Here is a 16,747-nt window from a genome sequence, read left to right as displayed (position 1 = left end):
TCTTCACTCAGCGAGTCGTTAGTTCATGGAATGCCCTGCCAGTAACAGTGGTGGACTCTTCCTCTTTATGGGCATTTAAGAGGGCATTGGATAGGTATATGGAGGATAGTGGGTTAGTGTAGTTTAGGTGGGCTTGGATCGGCGCAACATCGAGGGCCCAAGGGCCTGTACTGCGCTGTATTCTTCTATGTTCTATGTTCTACCTCTGTCTGTACCTTGTTTCCTCAACCTTATGTAAGCCTCCTTCTTCCTCTTTACTAGATATTCAACCTCCCTCGTCAACCAAGGTTCCCTCACACGACCATCTCTTTCCTGCCTGACAGGTACATACATATCAAGGACACATCGTATCTGTTCCTTGAAAAAGTTCCACATTTCAATGACATCCTTCCCTGACAGCCTATGCTCCCAACTTCTGCTCCTCAGATCCTGTCTTGCAGCATCGTATTTACCCATCCCCCAATTGTAAAACCTACCTGTTGCACGCAACTATCTCTCTCCATAACCAAGGTAAAGTCACAGAATTGTGGTCACCATCACCAAAATGTTCACCCACTAACAAGCCCATCACTTGTCCCGCTTTGTTACCGAGTACCAAATCCAATATGGCCTTCCCTCTGGTCCGACAATCTAGATAGTGATTTAGAAAAGCTTCATGGACACACTGCACAAACACCACCCCGTCCAATCTACTTGATCTAAAGAGCTTCCAATCAATATTTGGGAAGTTGAAATCGCCCATGACTACTACCCTGTGGCTTCTGCACCTTTCCAAAATCTGTTTCCCAATCTGTTTCTCCACATCACTGCTGCTATTGGGGGGCCTATAGTCAACACCCACCAAGGTGACTGTTCCTTTCCTATTTCTGACTTCAGCCCATACTGCCTCCATAGGCAGATCCCCCTCGAACTGCCTTTCTGCAGCCATTTCTAATTAGCATCGCCACACCCCCCCCCCTCCTTTTTTACCACCCTCCCTAATCTTACTGAAACATCTGTAACCAGGAACCTCCAACAACCATTTCTGTCCCTCTTCTATCCACGTTTCCGTGATGGCCACAACATCGTAGTCCCAAGTACCGATCCACGCCTTAAGTTCACCCACCTTATTTCTGATACTCCTTGCGTTGAAGTATACGCGCTTGAACCCATCTCTGTGTCCGCAAGTATTCCCTGTCAGTGCTACCTTCTCTACAGCCTCCCTACATTCTTGGACATCCTGAAAAACAGCTAACCTTCTCCACTCAAATAACAATCACTTCCCTTCCCGACCGGCTTTGCGCTCCGACTTCACTTCCGCCCAGCTTCCGCCGCACTCTGCTGCAAAAAGTATGTATGTACTGCACTTGTTCTGTGGGAACGAGAGAGACAAACCATGTGCCAGGGTTTGTGATGTCTCAGATCATGTTTTCAGGATCCTTGGGGGGATGGGGAGCCGCCCAAGTCATGGTCCACAAATGTACCAATGAGGTATGTAGGAAAAGAAATGGGGATTTAAGATAGAAATTCATGGAGCTAGGGTGAAATCTTAGAGCTGGAACAAACAGGGTTGTTATCTCTGCTTTGTTACCCATGCCATGTGCTGGCGAGGCGAGGAATGGGGAGAGACAGGAGTTGAACACATGGCTGCAGGGATGGTGCAGGTGGGCGGGTTTTGTATACCTGGATAATTGTTGCTCATTCTGGGGTAGGAGGAACCTCTGCAAAAAGGATGGACCAGAGCGGTACCAATAACATTGGGGGGAATTTTGCTAAAGCTTTTCGGGAGGGTTTAAACTAATTCAGCAGGGGGGTGGGAACCTACATTTGAGATCGAGTTTAGGGGAGGATGAAAGTAGTGAGGCCAGAACTAAGATTTCAAAGTGCAAGAAGACACAGGCAGGCAAGAAGTTGGTTTGTGGTGTGTCTACTTCAATGTGGAGCATCTGGAATAAGGTGGGGGAGCTTGCAACATGGGTTGGTACCTGGGATTGTGATGTTGTGGCTATTTTGGAAACCTGGGTCGAGCAGGGACAGGAATGGTTGTTGCAGGTTCTGGGGTTTAGATGTATCAGTAAGAACAGAGAAGATGGTGAAAGGGGGGGAGGTGTGGCACTGTTAGTCAAGGACAGTATTACAGTTGCAGAAAGGATGTTTGAGGACTCCTCTACTGAGATAGTATCGGCTGAGGTTAGAAACAGAAAAAGGGAGGTTACCCTGTTGGGTGTTTTCTATCGACCTCCTAATAGTTCCAGAGATGTAGAGGATAGGATGGCAAAGATGATCCTCAATAGCAGCGAGAGTGACAGGGTAGTTGCTATGAGGCCTTTAACTTTCCAAATATTGACTGGGGATACTACAGTTCAAGTACTTTAGATGGATCAATTTTTGTCCAATGTATGCAGGATGGTTTCCTGACACAGTATGTAGACAGGCCAACAAGGGGCGAGGCTACATTGGATTTGGTACCAGTTAATGAACCAACCAGTGTGAGATTTGGAGGTCGGTGAGCACTTTGGTGATAGTGATCACAATCCGGGGTTACGTTTACTTTGGAGTTGGAAAGGGATAGGTATATACCGCAGGGCAAGCTGGGGGAAAGGCGATTATGATGCGATTAGGCAAGTTTTAGAATGCATAGGATGGGGAAGAAAACTGCAGGGGATGGGCACAACTGAAATGTGGAGCTTATTCAAGAAACAGCAACTGCGTGTCCTTGATAAGTATGTACTGGACAGGCAGGGAGGACGTTGTCGAGCGCGGGAGCCATGGTTTACTCAGGTAGTTGAATCTCTTGTCAAGAGGAAGAAAAAGGCATATGTTAGGATGAGACATGAAGGCCCAGTTAGGACACTTGAGTGTTACTATCTAGCCAGGAAACAGCTGAAGAGAGAACTAAGAAGAGCCAGGAGTAGACATGAGAAGTAATTGGCGAATAGGATCAAAGAGAACCCTAAGGCTTTCTACAGGTATATCAGGAATAAAAGAATGACTAGAGGATGATTACAGCCAATCAAGCATAGTAGTGGGAAGTTGTGCGTGGACACAGAGGAGATAGAAGAAGCACTAAATGAATATTTTTCTTCAGTATTCACACTGGAAAAAGGCAATGTTGTTGAGGAGCATACTGAGATACAGGGTCCTGGACTAGGTGGGATTGAGGTGCCTCAGGACGAGGTATGAGCATTTCTGAAGTGGTAAAATAGATAAGTCCACTGGGCCAGATGGGATTTATCCTTGGATCCTCTGGGAAGCCAGGGAGGAGTTTGCTGAGCCCTTGGCTTTGATCTTTATGTCACCATTGTCTACAGGAAAAGTGCCAGAAGACTGGAGAATAGCAAATGTTGTTTCTTTGTTCAAGAAGGGGAGTCAAGACAACCCTGGAAATTATACACCAGGTGAGCCTTATTTCGGTTGTGGGTAAAGTGTTGGAAACACTTATAAGAGATGGGACTTATAATCATCTAGAGAGGAATAAGTTGATTAGGGGTAGTCAACACGGTTTTGTGAAAGATAGGTCATGCCTCATAAACTTTACTGAGTTCTTTGAGAAAGTGATCATAACAGGTGGATGAGGGTAAAGTGGTTGATGTAGTGTATATGGATTTGAGTAAAGCGTTTGATAAGGTTCCCCATTGTGAGCTATTGCAGAAAATATAGAGGCATGGGATTGAGGGTGATTTAACGGTTTGGATCAGACATTTGCTAGCTGAAAGAAGATGGAGGGTGATGGTTGATGAGAAATGTTCATCCTGGAGTTCAGTTATTAGTGGTATACTGCAAGGATTTATTTTGGGCCCACTGCTGTTTGTCATTTTTATAAATGATCTGGATGAGGACAGAGAAGGATAGGTTAGTAAATTTGCGGATGACACTAAGGTTGGTGGAGTTGTGGATTGTGACGAAGGATGTTATAAGTTACAAGGGGACATAGATAAGCTGCAGATCTGGGCTGAGAGGTGGCAAATATAGTTTAATGCAGAAAAGTGTGAGGGGATTCACTTTGGAAGGAGTAACAGGAATGCTGAGTACTGGGCTAATGGTAATGTTGATGAGCAGAGAGATCTTGGTGTTCAGATGCATAGATCCCTGAAAGTTGCCACCCAGGTTGATGGGGTTGTTAAGAAGGCATATGGTGTGTTAGCTTCTATTGGTCATGGGATTGAGTTTCAGAACAATGAGATCATGCTGCAGCTGCACAAAACTCTGGTGCAGCAGCACTTGGAGTATTGCGTACTGTTCTGGTCCCCGCATTATAGGAAGGATGTAGAAGTTTTGGAAAGAGTTCAGAGGAGATTTACCAGGATGTTGCTTGGTATGGAGGGAAGGCTGAGGGACTTGAGACTGTTTTCGTTAGAGAGAAGGAGGTTGAGAGATAACTTAATTGAGACATATAAGATAATCAGAGGATTAGATAGGGTGAATAGTGAGAGCCTTTTTCCTTGGATGGTGATGGCTAGCATGAGGGACATTGCTTTAAATTGAGGGGTAATAGATATAGGATAGATGCCAGAGGTAGTTTCTTTGCACAGAGTGGTAAGGGTGTGTAACACACTGCGTGCAACAGTAATAGACTCACTAGCTTTAACGGCATTTAAAAGGTCATTGGAAAGGCGTATGGATGTCAATGGAATAGTGTTGGTTAGATGTCCTCAGATTAGTTCCACAGGTCAGCGCAACATCGAGGGCTGAAGGGCCTGTACTGCACTGTAATGTTCTATATTCTATGTTCTATGTTCAATGCTCATAAGGCGTGCCTTTCCAATTATATTGCTCTGCCTTTGTACAATGGACTTTGGTAGATCGGTGAGCCCCCAGTGAGTATCTGAAAGTAATGAAACGGACAAATTATTTCAATGTCACAACCAAATGTAACACCTCAAATTAATACACAAACATCAACAAAAATAGTTGGAGAACCTCAGCAGGTCTGGCAGCATCTGTGGAGAGAGGAAGAAGAATTAACTGATGTTCCTGTGAAATCACCATGAGAACATAAGCACTAAGAACAGGAGGAGAACATTCTGCCCATTTGGCCGCCCAGTATGAACTTATTTTTCCCGACATGCACATTGAATTTCTCTCGTGTTTTGGATTCCATCAGCTTTCCCACTGTTGATGTCCTACCAACAGCTCTGTAGTCTGTGATCTCACTCTTTCCCCCTTCTGTTATTAATCCATCTGTGGGATGTGAGCACCACAGCATTTATTGCCCATTCCTTGTTTCCCTTGAGAAGGTGGTGGTGAGCTGCCTTCTTGAACTTCTGCACTCCACCTCTCTCCCTTTCCATGTCTTCCCCACGACTCTCTCTCTGTCTCTCTTTTCTCTCTGTCCCTGTCTCCTGCCATGTCTCTCTCACCCTGCTCTCTCACTGTCTCTCTTCAACGTCTCACTCTGTTTCACCCTGTCTCTCTCTGTCCTTGTTCTGTTCTCCCTAACTCAGTCCCATGCTCTCTTTCTCTCCACCTCGCTCTCTCTTTCTCAGCCGACCTGACTCTTTTCCCTTCTTCTCTTTCTCGCTGCCCCTTCCTCTCTCTGACCCATTTTCTCTCTGCCCCCTCTCCCCTTTTCTCCCCCACTCTCCCCCTGTTTTTCTCTCCAGCTCTCTCTCAACCACTCTCTCACTCTCCTCTTTCTCTCCCTCCCTAATCTTGCAATTTTAACTCTCGTCACTTCCTAATGAGTTCTCAGTACTTCAGGAAGTGAAATTTTGAACTCCTCCAAAATAGTTGTCTCTCTTCGGGCATTATATGTTTGTTTTATTTTTAATGCACTTATCCTCCCTCTCTCTCTGCTGTCTCTCTTTCTCTTTCAGTCAAAATGTTTTTGTACTTTAGCTTGTGTTTTTCTCACTCCTAAATGCTAACCCCTCCCCCCCTCCCCCCCCTCCCCCCCCACAGCGGGATCTCAAATGCCACTTGCAATGCTTCCATTCTATAACTCACTGGCAATACGACTTGATGAACTGCTGCCCAATTCTCATCCACCGGAATATGTGATGGTCTCCATTTCCTCACTAAGACATCATTTTTTATAATGGTAACACTTTGGGATACAATGGATTATTTGTCTGTGTAGGCCTTTTGATACAATTGGCTTAAATTGTCATCTTTTTGCTGTAAATCAGTTAATTTATCTGAGATGCTATGTCATCTGTCTGGTTTGTCTCAACCATCTGATCAAATATGGTCTCTGCAAATTCCACGCCAACTCTCTTATCGGTACTTTTAGATTTCTTCTGATTCAACTGGTAACTTTGTGACCTCATTACCACACAGTGAGGAAAAATCCCGGGAAATGTGTCCTACAATAACTCAGTTACCTGAGGTTCCACTGGCTTTTCAACCACAGTAGGCAGCACTCCTACTAGTGAATCAGTTATCTCATTAGCATGGACAAATTGTATTCTTTGAGCTGAGAGTTTGACTAGTATTCCTACCATGACTTCTCCACTCTTCTCTGGACACTCTAACCTTACTTTACATAATTCAGCCCTTCTCGTCTCAACATGAATTCCCGTTACTAGTACCTTTTCTGGCAATAGTCCTTCAGAAGGACATGTCTTCTCATCTTTCAACACCACAGATTGAGAGGATCCTATATCTCTCAATATTGTAGCCTTGTTACCTGCTGGTCCTCGTCTATGTGAATAAACTTTACCTTCACATTATATGTGGTTTAAGAAGATCTGTCACTTCCTTCTTAACCAAGCTCCAACCAGCTTGTACATTCTAATACAGCTTTCTAACCTCCACTGTGCTTTCCATTACCTCTCCAACAAAATTCACTGGCTTATCCTGTTTTTCTACATCTGTCTTCCCAGTGCTTTTCCTAACCCAATAACACTGTGATTTCATGCGGCCTACTTTATTGCAGTGAACACACTGGACCTTTTTAGCTTCTCTGTCCCTGTCAATGATTTCCTTTTTACTCTGTGGTAAGTTATCCCTATGATCTTCACCAAGATCTACCTTTCCTTTCTACTTCAGGATTTCTTTTTCCCAATTTCTATTGCTCACCGATTAAAACTACTGTTGGAAGCCTAACATAGATTTTTGGACTAACTCATACTCAGCAGTTAATCTTACCATTTTAACTCTCTGCTCTTCCTCATGAGTTCTCACTACTTCAGGAAGTGAATTATTAAACTCCAAAAATATAATTGTCTCTCTCAGAGAGTCGTTGGTTTGCTCTATTTTTAATGCCCTTATCCACCTATCAAAATTACTTTGTTTGTTCTTTCAAAACTCAATGTAGGTTTGACCAGGCTCCCTCATTAGATTCCTGAAACGTTGCTTGTAGGCTCCTGATACAAGCTCATATGCTCTTGAGATGTCTTTATTCAACTCCTTGTACGCCCCAGATTCCTCCTCTGATAAGTGATGCGAATACCTCACTAGCCCTACCTACAGATTTTGTTTGGATCAACAAAACCCACATGGTCACTGGTCACCGCATTTGTTTAGCCACCTTTTCAAATGTCGACTTTAGACAATGTCTGAATATATTTAAACAGTTTCTGACCCGGCCTTTGGCTACCATGGGTTTCCATGGTGTGGACTGGTTGGGCCGAAGGGCCTGTTTCCACACTGTATGGAATCTAATCCTCATCTTCACTAAGCTTACCTTCAGCCGTCATCTCCATCCTTTTAAGCTGACTCTCCTGTCTCAGTGCCAATTTCTGAAGTTTGACCTCCCTCTCTTGCTTCCTTTCCTGTCTCTCCTTTTCACTCTCTCACCTTTCTCTTACTTGCTCTTCTCTCTCTTGTTCTCTTTCTTGCCTCTCTCTTTCTCTGCCTTTTCTTTTTGCTCTGCTAAAACAGTTTTCAGTTGAATTTTAGCCATCTCTAAATATTCTGATGGTGTTTCCAGCAAATATAAATGCTGAGCTACTGCTGTAATTATGCTCTCCTTTCCTCATGGAAGGAGGAAGCTCCAAGGAGGCAGCCTGTCTGCTAATTCCAGCAGATTGGTCTTAATCACTTTTTGCAAAATCTCCAAGGTCACTGCTTCCACCTCCTGAAAACTCTTGGTAACTGAAAGAGTCATTGCTGTTCTGAGCACTGTTTAAACCAACCGAGTTCAACACCCAGAATAAAAAGATACAAACACCTACCACTCACTGCCTTCGAGACCAACAACCCTCATCCTAAATCACAGCCATAGAACAAATCCTAGACGAGCCCCAATCTGTTATGGACAAGGCCAGAACCCTCCAAACATTTCAAGAAGGTAGCCCAGACCCTCACTTTGCTAGTTGTATTAAGCAGGTGTCGAGTGGAAATTCCAGGAGTGATGCAGCTGGCCTGTTTTAAACAAAACAGAATTTATTTACAAGATTACTGAATGAAACACAACAAAAGAGAACAGAACACAGAATAATTTAACATATTCGAACACCCAACAGATCATTCCAACGTAACAGCGGTGTTCCAATACTTACAACAATCCCCATAAACACACAAAAGGGAAAATCAAACCCAGGATCTCACAGGAGAGAAGTCAGAGAGAGAGGACCAGCCTGGACCTGCTTCTGTGGGTCCAGCAGCTTCAAAACACAACTGCTAAAACCCAAACCAAACCAGAGAGAAGCTGAGCTGGGAGAACAGGCCATTTCCCTTTCATTGTACAAGAGTTTGAGTTTGAAAAAATTGAAAACCTGTTGCATGAGGGAAATCCAAGTTAATGTTTCATCTTCAGTATCCTCAGAACTGTATTAGAAATATTAACTCTGATTTCTCTCCATAGATGGCGCCAGACCTGATGAATATTTCTAGTGATTTGATTTGATTTGATTTGATTTGTTATTGGCACATGTACCTAAGTGCAATGAAAAGTTTTGTTTTGTGATCAGTACAGGCAGATTGTAACAGACAAGAGCATATAGGTAACAGGGTGATTGAACATAGGGAGGGAGACAAAGTTATGCTAACACAGGAACATACGAAAACAAGATCAACATTAGATTTAAAATTTGTCAGGTCTTGAACCTGTTAATATGTGCAATTAACCTTTTGCATCTTCTGCCTGGTGGAAGAGGGATGGGAGCAATATTTGATGTTATTGGCGGCCTTTCCAGGAACGAGAAGTGCAGATGCAGTCAATGGATAGGAGGTTGGCTTGTGTGATGATCTGGACTTTGTTCACAACTTTCATACGGTCCTGTGTAGAGAAGTTTTTGGGCTAAGCCGTGTTGCTTCCAGATGGAATGTGTTCTATGGTGCATGTGGAAAGGTTGGTGAGAGTCCTTAAGGACATGCTGAATTTCCCAACCATTCTGAGGAAGAAGGGGCATTATTGTGCCTCTTTGACCATCACATCTCCATGGGTGATCTAGGACAGATTGTTGGTTATCGTCACTCCCAGGAATTTGATGCTCTTGATCACATCCACCTCAGCTTCTGTTTTGGTTTCTGATTTCAAGCACCCACAGTTCTAATTTAAATGATGTATTTTTCACAGAATGACATACTTGTGTATTAACAGGGCAACTCAACAGTCCATGAACATCCTTTCAGCTTGAGGTTTTTCTGGTCATACACTAATACAGCATGGAAACAGGCCCTTCAGCCCAAACTGTTCCATGGTGACCATGTGCTAGCTCCAATTGTCCGCATTTGGTCCAGATCCTTCTAAACCTATCCCATCCCTGTATCTTTTCAAATGAATTTTAAATGTTGCTATTGTACCTCCCTCAACCACTTTCTCTGGCAACTCATTCCATTCACTCTCTGCATGAAGAAGTTGCCCCTCAGGTCCTTCTGAAACCTTTACCCTCTCACCTTCAACCTATGCCCTCTAGCTATCAATTCTCCATCTCTGGGGAAAGGCAATAAGCATTCATCCTATCTTTGCTGCCCCCCGCCACCCCATGATTTTATACACAATAAGGTCAGCCCTCATTCTCCAACATTCCAAGAGATAAAGTCCTAAACTGGGCAACCTCTCCCTATAGCCCAGGTTGATTAATCCTGGTAACATCTTTGTGAATCTTCATTGTACTCTTTCCAGTATTAACTATGTCTCTCCTATAACAGGGTGACCAAAACTGTACACAATACGCCGAGTGCGACCTCACCAATGACTTATACAGCTGTAACATCATGTCCCAACTCCTATACTCGTTACTTTGACCAATGTATGCCAGCATGCTAAATGCCTTCTTCACCATCCTGTCTACCTGTGGCACCACATACCAAGGACTATGTACTTGTACTCCTGGGTCCCTCTGTTCCACAGCACTCCTCAGGACCTTAGCATTTACGGTCTAAGTCCTTCCTTGGTTTGACTTTCCAAAGTGTAACACCTCACATGTGACTGTAGTGAATTGCATTAGTCAATCCTCAGCCACTACCCTGCAATTTTTGACAACCTTCCTCGCTATCAACGATACCTCCGAATTTTGTATCATCTGCAAACTTAGCCATCATGCCTTGTACATTCACATCCAGATCATTGATGTAAGTAACAAATACTGAAGATCCCAGCACCAACCCCTGTGGCTCACCACTAGCCACAGGACACCAGTCCAAGAAATGACCTTCAACAATTACCCTCTGTTTGCTACCGTTGAGTTAATTTTGAATCCAGTTAGCTATCTCTGGGTTTAGAAGGATCTGGACCAAATGCGGGCAATTGGAACTAGCACATGGTCAGCATGTGCTAGTTGTGTATGCCATGTGACTTAACATTCACAACTCGCCTGCTATGCGGGACCTTGTCAAAGGCCTTGCTAAAGTCCATATATAGAACATCTGCTGTCCTACCCTCATCTATCCTCTTGGTGGTCAGTTTAAAATTGGAACCATGCAATGGCCAGGAATTGAATCTGGGTTAACTGCTTGGAAAGCAGCTGTGCTCAAAGCACTATACTAACATTGCTCACTGATGGACTTCTGGGTTTTCATTGATGTAGCAGGTGAAGATGGTTAGACCTAGGATGTTTCCTGAGGAGTTCTTGCAAAGGTGTCCTGAAGGTGGAATTGCTGGCATGAACAATAACAACAGTCTTTCTTCTTGCTACTTATTGCTACAACCAGTAGAGAGTTTTCTCTGGATTCTCCTTGACTGTTGTTTTTCCTTGGCCTCCTGGTGTCACACAAGGTCAAATGGTGCCTTGTTGTTAAGGGGAATTCCTCTCCCTTCTCCTCTGGAGTTCCACTTCATTGAACCAAGGCTGTAATCAATGGCCCTAGTGGCACCTAAACTGGCCATCAATACGCAGGCTATTGCTGACCAGGTATTGATTGATAGCCCTGTTAATTACACCTTCCTTCCCATTTCCATGTTAGAGAATGGACAGATGAGATGTTAATTAACAACATCAGAGCTGCCCTCATTTTTCTGTGTAAGACGTGCCTGGGTAATTTTTCACGTTCTCGGTCCATGCCAGTGCTGTTGCTCCATCAGAACACTTTGGCTCGGCAGGTTTTTCGATATTTAAGTTGTCAGGACCCACAACTTTTTAAGTATCCAGTGCCTCCTGTAATTCCATAACATCAGGGAGAATGAGTTGAATTGGCTGCAGACTGGGATTTGTGAACATGGGGACCTCAGGTGGAGGCTGAAATGGATCAACGTCTTGGTATTTTTGCTTGAAGATTGTTGCAAATGCTTCAGCTTTATCTTTTGCACTGATGTCCTGGACAGCCCTCTAACTGAGGGTTTAGTTGTTGGAGAGTAGCCTTCTCACCCAGTGGTTTAATTGTCCACCATCTTTTTATGACTAAATATGCTAGAACATAGATCAGCAGAACTTAGATTTGATGCAAAAATTACTGGTGGAATCCAGCAGGTCTGGCAGCATCAGTGGGGAGAAAGCAGAGTCTCATTAGCTGTGTGATCACTTAGCTCTGTCCGTTACTTATTGTGTAGTTGTGTAGTTTCATCAGGTTGGAACCTCATATATTGGTTTTCAGCGCTGCTGTTTGTATGTCCTGTTGTACTCTTCATGGAACCAGTCTGAAGACTTCCTACTCATATACTCACCCAGATGCCTTTTCAATGTTGTAATTGTACCAGCTTCCACTATAGAGCCACAGGGTCATACAGCATGGAAAGAGACCCTTCGATGCAAACAGTCCAAGCTGAACATAATCCCCAAACTAAACTAGTTCCACCCACCTGCTACTGACCAATATCCCTCCAAACCCTTCCTATTCATGCATCCATCCATACATCCATCACCCTCTGCATGAAGGACTTGCCTCTCCATGCCCCTCATGATTTTATGAATCTCTATAAATTCATGTTTCAGCCTCTGATGCCCCAGAGTAAAAAATGTCCCAGGCTATCCAACCTCTCCCTATAACTCAAATCCTCCAGTCAGATTATCAATGCAAGGTATAATTCTGATGCTGCAGATAGCTCACTGAACTCCATTTCACATAGAGATAGTGCCACACCACATGATGCAGTATCGATAAAATGTGTGGCAGGCAGTTTGGTGACAATGCCTTTGGAATGTCCCAACTCAGTCAGCAGGTGGTGCTGCTGAGCCTGTCTTAGTGAAGGATACTGAAGCCTCCCACACAGAGACCATTGTCTGTCCTTTCCACCTTCAAATTGTGTTCAAACAGGGAAATTCATGGGCTGTGGTAGTTGATAATCAGCAGAATGTTTCCGTGCCCGTACGTAATCTAATGCCATGAGGCTTCATGGGGACAGGCATCAATGCTGAGCACTTCCAGGGTACACCTCCCCCTCCCCCAACCCTTAACTATTCCATGGGGTTGCTTCCTCTGCTGGCTCTGTCCTGCCAGTGGGACAGGACCTGCCCTGAAATGATCATAGTGTTGTCTGGGACTTTGTCTGGAAAGTGGGATTCTGTGAGTGTGACTATTTTCAATTGTTGCTGGATTAGTCTGTGCGGAATAAACTGCAAATCAATTTTAAGTTTCATACAATGAAGAGTTAACCCCAATTTATTTCTTTGAATCTTAAAATCAAATCAAAATAAATGTTTTTTTAGTTGAAGATTATTCACTTCAATAATCAGAATGCACATCCAATTATTGCAAAATTTAGTAACTGTAGTAACCAGCTGATTAATGCTGAGTTCAATAATCGCAGTAAACAGTTGATTAATGTTCAGATGAGGAGAAAGTGAGGACTGCAGATGCTGGAGATCAGAGCTGAAAATGTGTTGCTGGAAAAGCGCAGCAGGTCAGGCAGCATCCAAGGAACAGGAGAATCGACGTTTCGGGCATAAGCCCTTCTTCAGGATTCCTGAAGAAGGGCTTATGCCCGAAACGTCGATTCTCCTGTTCCTTGGATGCTGCCTGACCTGCTGCGCTTTTCCAGCAACACATTTTCAGCATCAGTAATGTTCAGATGAGTAAATACATGATCTTTGCACTGCCATATACGTCAAAAATATGATTGAAAAGGCCAGAATCTAAATATAGTCTTGCTGGACCACACTGGCACCTCCAGTAAAGAGTGACTGGCTCCTAAATATCTCCAGACAGCTCCCAAACTGGATCTGGACTGTTATTCAAACATTTCCTCACAACAGACAATTTAGACTGGTCCTTGAACAAGGATGAAGTGCGTGGAGCAGATTGGCCAATGGTCTAGCACAAGGCTCAGTGCAATTTTCACCATTTATACAAATGAGCTGCAAATGACCATGTCTCATAAGTTTGTCCATGCTGATGACATCTAGTGTGCCACATAAGCTTCATAATTCTTTGCAGCAGATCCTTATTGAAGGTATTAGAAAAATGATGGATTACATGGCATCTTGCGTTGTATCCCACATCAACAATATCCAGTGCATGTCAGCTCCACAATCCCAGTGTCCAAACAGAATTGTGCATCTATAATGATGGCCAGCATGATCCCAACTAACATTATTGTGTGTGACTCAAACTTGAAATTTTTTGCAGATCTTTTCAATATTGTATTGATCATTAACAGCAAAGTGTCATTATTGAAGATCATAAATCCTTTGATCATAGCCACTTGATTGTCCAGTAAACAAATCCACCCATTTCTTTAGTTCAATTTTAAGACTGAAATCTAATGAAGACATAGTGCCCAAATGAAGAGTCTGGTTATCGCACCCAGGATCAAATTATTATTTAGCCCAAGCACTTTGAAAATATCCAATTATCTTTCCCTTGAAATTCCACAACTAATTGTTTTCATGGCAATAATGTAACTATGTTTCCAAATATTCCAGATACGAGGGCATATCAAGTTGCTTTTATCTATCTCACATGTGACTAAACTCACATATGGATCTCAGTGTCCATGTGTAGGACATAGACTTATAATACCGTTATGAAGAGCTGTGAAATAAACAGGACGGAGGCTGGAAGAACACAACAAGCCAGGCAGCATCAAGAGGGGGAGAAATTGATGTTTCGTATGTAACTCTTCTTCAGGACTGGACTATCAGCAGGTGGAGATGTCAACTTTTTTTTGTCTCTAATGCAGGACTGTGAAGCAGAGATACTTACAGAATGGTGATATATTTCCAAATCAGGATGATGATTGACTTGGAATAGAATTTATAGTGCATGGTGATCCCATGTATCTGCTGCTCATGTCCTTCGAATGATTGTGGATTTGCAATTTTGCTTGAGGAACTTTAGAGAATTTCTGCAATGCATCTAATAATTGGTACATATTGCTACTACTGAGAGTCAGTGGTGGAAATAAGATGGTTGTGGTGGCCATCAAGTGAACTGTTTTATCCCAGATGGTGTCAAGCTTCTTGAGTGTTGTTGCAGCCTCACTCATCTCAGCAAATGGGGAATGTTCCACCACACTCCTGACTTGGACTTTCAGATGGTGGACAGATGGAAGTCAGGCAGTGAGTTATTCCCTGCAGTATTCTTAGCTTCTGCCCTGCCTTGTCACCACTGTATTTAAGTGGATAGTCCTGTTCAGTAATCTCATGATGGTGATTATTAAGGAATCAGTAACGGTAACCCCATTCAATATCAAAGGACAATTGTTTGATTCACTGTTGTTAGAGTTAATCATTGTCTAGCATTTCTGTGCCATGTATGCTTTTTTCCACTTTTCATTCCAAGCCTGCATATTGTCCAGGTCTCACTGTATTTGGATAAGGAGTACTTCAGTACCGGAGTCGTCGCAAATGCAGTGTAATCATTAGCTAATATCCCCATGCCTGACCCGATGATGGAGGGAAGTCCATTAATGAAATTACTGAAGATGGTCAGGCCTAAGACACTCCTTTGAGGAACTCCTGCAGAGATGTCCCGCAGTTGTGACGACTGACCTCAAAGAACCACAACTTTCTTCTTTTCTGCCAGGGATGACTCCACCCAGGGGAGATTTTCCCTGATTTTCATTGCCTCCAGTTTTGCTCAGGCTCCTTGAAGCCACACCAGGCCAAACACAGCCTTGATGTTAAGTACAGTCAGACTCACCCCACCTCTGGAATTCAGCTCTTTCTGTCCATGTTTGGACGAAGGCTGGAGTGAGGTTAGGAGCTGCGTGGTGTCACTGTGCAGATTGTTGGTATGTAGGTGCTGCTTCATAGCACTGTTGATGAAGGTTTCATTCACATTATCATGATCGATATCATACTGATGGAGTGGGAATTCGCCAGGTTGACATTGTCCAGTTATTTATGAACAGCACATACTTGAGCACATTTCCACTCTCTCAGGTAGATGTCAGTGCTGTAGCTGAGCAGGAACTGCTTGCCCAGGGGTACAGCATGTTCTGGAGCACATGTCATCTGTCCCATTGCTGGGATGTTGTCAAGGCCCCAGCCTTTACCCATTAGTGTAGGCCAAGTTGGCATACCCATCAGCATAGTGAATGGGTTTAGCCTTATCTTTGCATTGATTTCCTGGGCTCACCCACTGTTGATTATTGCAGATATATGTGGAGCCTCCTTCTCCTGCAATGAGTCGTTCATTTGTTCACTATCATTCATGATGGGAAGTGACAGGACTGCAGGGCTTAGATCTAATATGTTGATTGTAGAATTCCTTCGTTCTCTCTGTCACATCCTGCTCATGCATGTGGCGAATGTGTTGGTGAAGACCACAGCTTGGAAGTCATTGTGAAGCAGGCGGAGAATGGTGACAGAATTCTGTGGGCATCCACATTTGAGGAAGGTATCCCTCACGATCCACAGAGTCAAAGTCTCGAAGATTGAAGAAGGCCATGTACAGAGGTTGCTGCTATTCCCTGCACTCTGCTTGGATTTGTCACACACTAACAATCCTGGCCATTCAGCCTCTTGATGGGCTGAAGCTACACTGAGACTCAGTAAGAGCTCTTCAACCCCTTGGAGGACACTATTGAGGAGGAGGATTCTCATGATGACCTTACCCATGACAGACAGTGGGAAATCTCTCTGTATGGTCGGACCTGTCTTCTTTCTTGAAGTTGGTCACAATAAAAGTGTCTCTGAAATCTCCTAGCATGCTCTCTTCATTTCAGATAAGGATGGTGAGGTGGATTCATGTCAAGAATGACTCTCCACCATATTTTAGTCCTTCACTGGGGATTCCATCTGTGCTTGTTGTTGTTCTGTTGTTGGAGGTGTTTTTGCCCTCAGGGTGAGTTGGAGGGTTGCTGAGATGGTGTGTGTATTGTGTTGTAGAATGGTGTCAGGAATACTTGTGCTGAAGACTGTGAATTGGTGGAGGTGGCCCTCAAAATGCTCTCTCCAGTGAGTGCTGACTGCCTCTCGGTCTTTGATGAGGGACTCTGTGTTTGGCTCTTAGTGGGGTCACTCCTTGGGTACTCGGGCTGGAGATGGCTTTGATTGCGCTG

General features: G+C 43.8%; 1 pseudogene; it reads left to right on the top strand.

The window, feature by feature from the left end:
• Nucleotides 1-16,747, top strand: part of LOC148147686 (NACHT, LRR and PYD domains-containing protein 3-like) — a 68,822-nt pseudogene that overhangs the window by 41,946 nt on the left and 10,129 nt on the right.

The sequence above is a fragment of the Chiloscyllium plagiosum genome, unplaced genomic scaffold (genome assembly GCF_037043375.1).
Source record: "Chiloscyllium plagiosum isolate Xiang-an unplaced genomic scaffold, Cpla_swu_hap1 HiC_scaffold_15, whole genome shotgun sequence".
NCBI lineage: Eukaryota > Metazoa > Chordata > Chondrichthyes > Orectolobiformes > Hemiscylliidae > Chiloscyllium > Chiloscyllium plagiosum.
The sequence above is the reverse complement of the archived record's forward strand: the minus strand, read 5'-3'. Positions and strand labels throughout refer to the sequence as shown.